Source organism: Pollicipes pollicipes, unplaced genomic scaffold (genome assembly GCF_011947565.3).
Source record: "Pollicipes pollicipes isolate AB1234 unplaced genomic scaffold, Ppol_2.1 Scaffold_2892;HRSCAF=3391_pilon_pilon_pilon, whole genome shotgun sequence".
In the NCBI taxonomy this organism is placed as follows: domain Eukaryota; kingdom Metazoa; phylum Arthropoda; class Thecostraca; order Pollicipedomorpha; family Pollicipedidae; genus Pollicipes; species Pollicipes pollicipes.
In genome coordinates this window covers 30,361-36,360 of record NW_023596187.1, presented here as the reverse complement: position 1 = coordinate 36,360, position 6,000 = coordinate 30,361, and the positions used below count along the sequence as shown (strand labels likewise).

The window sequence follows — 6,000 nt, the reverse complement described above, 5'->3', positions numbered from 1 at the left end:
TGGCCTGCAGCATCTTATTTGGAGGCAGCTCAGCTCTGCGCGTTGGACTGGCTGGAGTTGAACGGCCAGAAGTTTTGTGGTACCTCGGGACCTCCCGCATCCACAGCCCAGGCCTTCGACATCACCTTCCACAGCGACTTCAGCGTTGTGAGACCAGGCTTCCAATGCACGCTGACGGTCAGCGGCGGCGGCGGCGGCGGCGGTGGCGGTGGCGGTGGCTCAGAGCTTACGTGTGGTGGCAGCACCTTGGTACGCGACACTTACACCATCAAGTCCACCAACCATCCGAACAATTACCCTATCAACGAGGACTGTAACTACCAGCTGACAGCGGAGAACGGTGGTGACACGATCTCCATATCTTGTTCCGCGTTTAACGTGGAGCTACACTCATCCTGCTCCTGGGACTGGCTGTCCGTGAACGGTCGGAAGTTCTGTGGCACTGCAGGCCCCAACGCCGTGACCTCGGCGTCTACGATGAACGTCGACTGGCACTCGGACTACTCGGAGGTCAGCAGCGGTTTCCTCTGCCAACTGGAGGCGACGAATCACAGGCTACCACTACGGCTGCTCCTTCAGGTTCCTGCTCTGCGGAGTTCCGAACCGCTCCTCCCGCATCGTCGGCGGCGTGGAGACTGAGGTGCGTGAGTATCCTTGGCAGGCGGGCCTGGTCAGCACCGGCGGCACCCGCACCTGGTGCGGTGGCACCGTCATCAACGACCGTTACGTGATGACGGCGGCCCACTGTACGGTCGGATCGTCACCCAGCCAGATCGAGGTGCTTCTCAAGGAGCATCGCATCAGCAACAGCGACGGTGAGATTCGCGCCAGTGTGCAGCAGATCATCAACCACCCGAGCTACACGTCCGTATCCGGCTCCGGTTACGACTTCTCGCTGCTGAAGTGACCAACCCCATCACTTTCCCAAGTGACAACTCGCTGGCGCCAGTGTGCCTGCCCACCGCCGGTAACGACTTTGTCGGCGCCGACGCAATCGTCACCGGCTGGGGTACCACCAGCTCGGGTGGCTCACAGGCCACCACTCTGAGGGAGGTCACCGTGCCCGTCATCTCCAACACCGCCTGCAGGTCGTCATACAGCAGCATCAACCCGTCCATGATCTGTGCCGGTCTCAGTGAGGGCGGCAAGGACTCGTGCCAGGGCGACAGCGGCGGCCCGCTGGTCAGCCTCGAGTCCGACCGCTACTCCCTCATCGGCGTCGTCTCGTGGGGTCGGGGATGTGCTCTGCCCGGCTACCCGGGCGTCTACGCCCGAGTCACCGAGGTGCTGTCCTGGATCCAGACCAACACCGCTGACGGCACCTACTGCTCTTAGAAGAACCGTCAGCTTGGTGTTTGCGCACAGCGTTTGTTTCAGCGCGACTTTCGGGCGCATTGGCTTGCGTCGCAAGTAAAGTCGCCATTCTTGCAGTGTCGGTTTGGTGCATGATGTACTGCATTTGGGATGACATTAAATAAATGCCCAGCTCCTGAAGCATGTGTTTACACGTGTATCCATGGAAAAACATAGCCAAGGACATCACAACAGCCCACTTGACATCGAGCCGTTGGATGCTACCAGTTGTTTGCCCAATGGAAGTGAGGATTCGCTGTAATTTAGTATTTACATCCTGCGGTGAGTGGATTTCGATTACAATGCCGGTTTGAGGTTTGGATAAATAGATGGTGTACAAGAGACTAAAAAATCGAGTGTCCAAAATATTTGGACCTTTGTATGAAAATCGCCGGACGTTAACATCCGACATATCTTATCTTTCAACTTCTGTTGTTGATTTGTGGTGGGCTTTTCAGCGGCTCATTTTGAACTCGACCAAAAAAAATCACTGAGGAAACCATTGGTGGCAGTTTATCAATAGCTATTGAAGCTTCAGTTTTGGAGGAGGTTTAGTGTAACTACAGCACGGTGGACGACGTCTACGCCCTTGTAATGACGCCAACTGCGCTTTGGCTTATTTCCATGTTGTGTCGAAAATTAATTACGGTCGAATTCATGTTCTCATTCGAAAACAACACGAACAAATAATCTCTCGTCGGAAGAACTGAGGTGTTTGGTTGATACTTTTCCGAACATGCAACAACGTCGAAGTACAATTCTTATATGATCCGCAACTGCAACTCCTCTGCAACTCATTTTTAGGCACCCACTAGCCATCCTAGGGATACCTGATATTTTCCTTGTTTATTCATGTCCGCAAAATTATTTAAAATGATCGGGCTGGTTTGTTCTTGAGGACGACACCACCACCCCAAGGCTGAAGAGACTCATCAATGCAGGTACTTGCAATCCTGACTTTCAGGGTTCAGATATTTCTGTTCGAGTATACAGATCAGTCAGGAAATTAAAGAAAGAAGAACGATACGTGCGACTCTCACAGCATTCACTCATTGCGCTTACATCTGTGAAAACAAAGCAAACATCATGACATAACGGTACAATTAAAATTACCTGCGCTCTGAAACCCATGCAATAGATTCGTCACCTCAATCTTAATCTATTGGGATCTTGCAAAACTGAATCTTCAGTACGAGGGTCTCGAATTGCCAATCTCCTACCTGCCCGAGCTGCACGGTTTGGCAGGTAGGAATACCGGCAGGCTACGCGCAGATACCGGGCACGCATTGTTTGGAACCCGAGCGGGTCTGAACATGCAAGCTAATAGCAGCCTACCGGTCACGCATGTTCATCTGCGTTTTGAGCGTGTATCCCCACCGATGTGGCAAGGGCCTGCCAAACATCCAGCGTGCATGAGCGGCGCTCACCGTGCAGACAGCCGCTCATCTGATGCAGCAGACCGCGACCGAAGGCCAGCCGCGCTCTGAGAGGGCCGACGGCCGAGCGGAGCGCCGCCGCCTGCAGTCGGCCCCACGCGCCGGCGCCCGCTGCCGTCAGGTCCGACGCCGCCGCGCTGGCCGGCACGCGAGCGGGTTACGGAGGGTGCAGTGTGTTCGTTGTCCGGCACACAGAGCGGGTTACGGACGGGATGCAGTGTGTTCGTTGTCCGGCACCGGGTTTACGTTGACGGGTGCGTGGGTTACGGACGGGTGCAGTGTGTTCGTTGTCCAGCGCACGGGATACGGACGGGTGCAGTGTGTCACGGACAGGTGCAGTGTGTTCGTGTCCGGCACACAGAACGTGTTACGCACGGGATGCAGTTGTTCGTTGTCCGGTACATAGCGTGGGTTACGGACGGGTGCAATGTATTCGTTGTCCGGCAAACAGACCGGGTTACGGACGGGTGCAGTGTGTTCGTTGTCTGGTACATAGAATGGGTTGTGGATGGGTGCAGTGTATTCGTTGTCCAGCACATAGAACGGGTTACGGGCGGGTGCAGTGTGTTCGCTGTCTGGCACACATAACGGGTTACGCACGGGATGCAGTGTGTTCGTTGTCCGGTACACAGCGTGGGTTATGGACGGGTGCAGTGTTTTCGGATAGCTTGGTACAGACATCTCCATAATCACTGCATTTCAAGGTTACGTGGGTGTTACCATCATGCCCATAATTTTCGCAAGACGTAACCAACAAAACGAATGCTCATTCTGCTGACGTCATGTAAGTGCTGTTACATAAAAAGTCGACCATATGCCATGGTGAAACCATATGCCACCGAAACTGCGAGACGAGGACAGAAAATAAGGAAATTTACGACCAAAAATGCAAGAAATCCTTGATCTGGGGCGAAGAAGGCTCGTTCGTCTAGGATATCTAAGGTGCTATTTTCGGTTTGGGCTGCGATGTTTGCAACTAGAGCCGGCACGGTGCATGACTTCGAGGCTGGGTGAGACATCGAATCGTTTGTGGTGACTTTAGTTCAGACGTTGATCCGGTCCCCAATAACACGACAACCCCAATACTAAAAGGAACACGGGAGGCATGCTGGTGGCCGTTTCTCTCCCAAATGCAAATTTTGGCCCAGTAGTACTTTTTACGAATTTCCGCCACTGCTCCAGAGCGAGAGCTTCGAGTTCAGAGTGCCAGCGTCATTAGAACCAAACATCATTAAAACCAGGAGTGTCAGAACCTCTCCAAAGGAAGGAAACCGATACCCATTTTAGAACCTCTTTAAAATCAACACAAATATGGCCAGTGCTAAAATTTTAGAATGTTTTGGGCTCAGCGTCTGCCCCCCCCCCCCCGGCCCCGCGCCTCTGGTGAAAGAAAAGCACTTTGCCCTCCAAGTGCTCATGACAATTTTGCATGAGCACGATATCCTTATGGTAAAAGATGGCTTAACACGCGTCCGGGTGGCCGGCTAGATACCTTCGTTAGGGTGGGGAGGGGGGGGGGGGCAATTTGACACCACCCGCTGAAATCTCGGGAACTCAGAAAGCTAGACACACCAAGTTTACAGGGTATCATGAACTGTACGTGAACTCACTTATGTCAAAGTTTGAGCCTTCTCACTTATGACCTTTGGGTCAAATAAGGTCAAATAATGCAAATCCAGGCTGGTCCCTTAAGTGCCCCTAGATCCTAGGCAACTGTATCTAAGCAAAAGGTCACAAACCCATTTGAGGTTAGTGACCTTGTTTGATCTTTTGAGGGTCATGGTGACCAAAATCATACAAGACTGCTTTGAGTTTTGCATTTGAATATGTGACAAAGATTACACTAGGCAGTATGCTCCTATAACAAAATGTTGACCCGGGTCATCTTAGGTCAATGACCTGTTCTGACCACTAGAAGGCCATGGAAGATGTATAATGCGGTTTCTGTTGTCAACAAATTCGAAATGAGCACCACAAGCTATCCCATACAGCAAGCCCTAACGCAATAAATCGGATTTGTTTGACCTTGGTCTTTCCTTCATACCTGACCTTAGGTCAACGTAATTTGCTCATTCAATATTTTTGGTGACCAAGAAAGCATCTCTGAGATGCATAGCTTCGTCATACTATCCGTTTGAACAAACACAGATTTGACGATTCCCTAAAAATTATGTTCGCTGAAACCATGGCTTGAGTTTGGCCTGCCATAGGTCAATGACCTGACAAGGTACATCTGAATTTTTATGTCAAGCAATCCACTATTCAATTGTGTACAGCTACGCAAAATTTGGCGTGGCTTCGCCGCGCCGTTCGGAAACCATTCTGGAAAAACCTTCGTGGGGGGTCTATTTGACACCCCACGTGAGCGCGTGTTAAAACGGTTCTTTGCCCGATTCCGAAATTGTCCGCCCTCTTGCATCCAAGCGTTTTCATTGGAAAGGAGATGCGTCATGGAACTTTGGCAAAAGAAGGATGCTGTCGGCCCAAGACATTTACAAATTACAAAAAAGTTTTGCCAAGGTAAAGGTTCTATTTCATGGAGACAAGGTTGCGTTCATTTACCTGTTGTGCGTTCGTGAATAGGCAAACGTTGCATTTAAATACAAACAGTATACCCCTACGCTCGCTTCCTGACTTCACCTTTGATTGTACACATTTCCTTTGAAAATTACATATCCCATATGACATTGGGATTTTCTCATCCCGATAGAAAGGGCGGGCACCGCGGGTAATCGAACCCCGCAACTCTGCAAGTCTCCAGATACCCAGCTCAACCACTATACTTCTGATACTCTGCTAGCAAACATAACCATACAAAGTAACGGAAAAGCAGATAATATGATAAAGCAATAAAGAATGTGTTCGACACAGAAAGCATGCGTGCCACAAAGCGACACACTCCGCAATCACCGCCGTTAAAAATAACAAGAGCAACATGGCGGCGTTTCCCCACGTAAACCGAAGGTTCTTCAGTAATGAGCAATATGCAGAAAATGTGCTGGTAGCAGAATGCAAACACACCATCGCTCACACCCGGCCTCCAGCATGGCTCTGTGCGCTTTCACTAGCGTCGTCATTTAAATCCCACGCAACGTCACGATTCAGGCCCAACGCCGGATGTTGTATGTGCTGACAGGAAGATCTTGTTTGAGTTGGCGTCTATTCAGGAGGCGACAGGTGCGACAACGGCTTTTCCGGTGCGACACTTGTG

General features: G+C 51.2%; 1 pseudogene; it reads left to right on the top strand.

Annotated features, from left to right (window-relative positions):
* The first annotated feature begins 579 nt into the window (after positions 1–579).
* On the top strand, positions 580–1,494 carry LOC119114680 (trypsin-1-like; annotated as a pseudogene).
* The last annotated feature ends 4,506 nt before the right edge of the window (positions 1,495–6,000 follow it).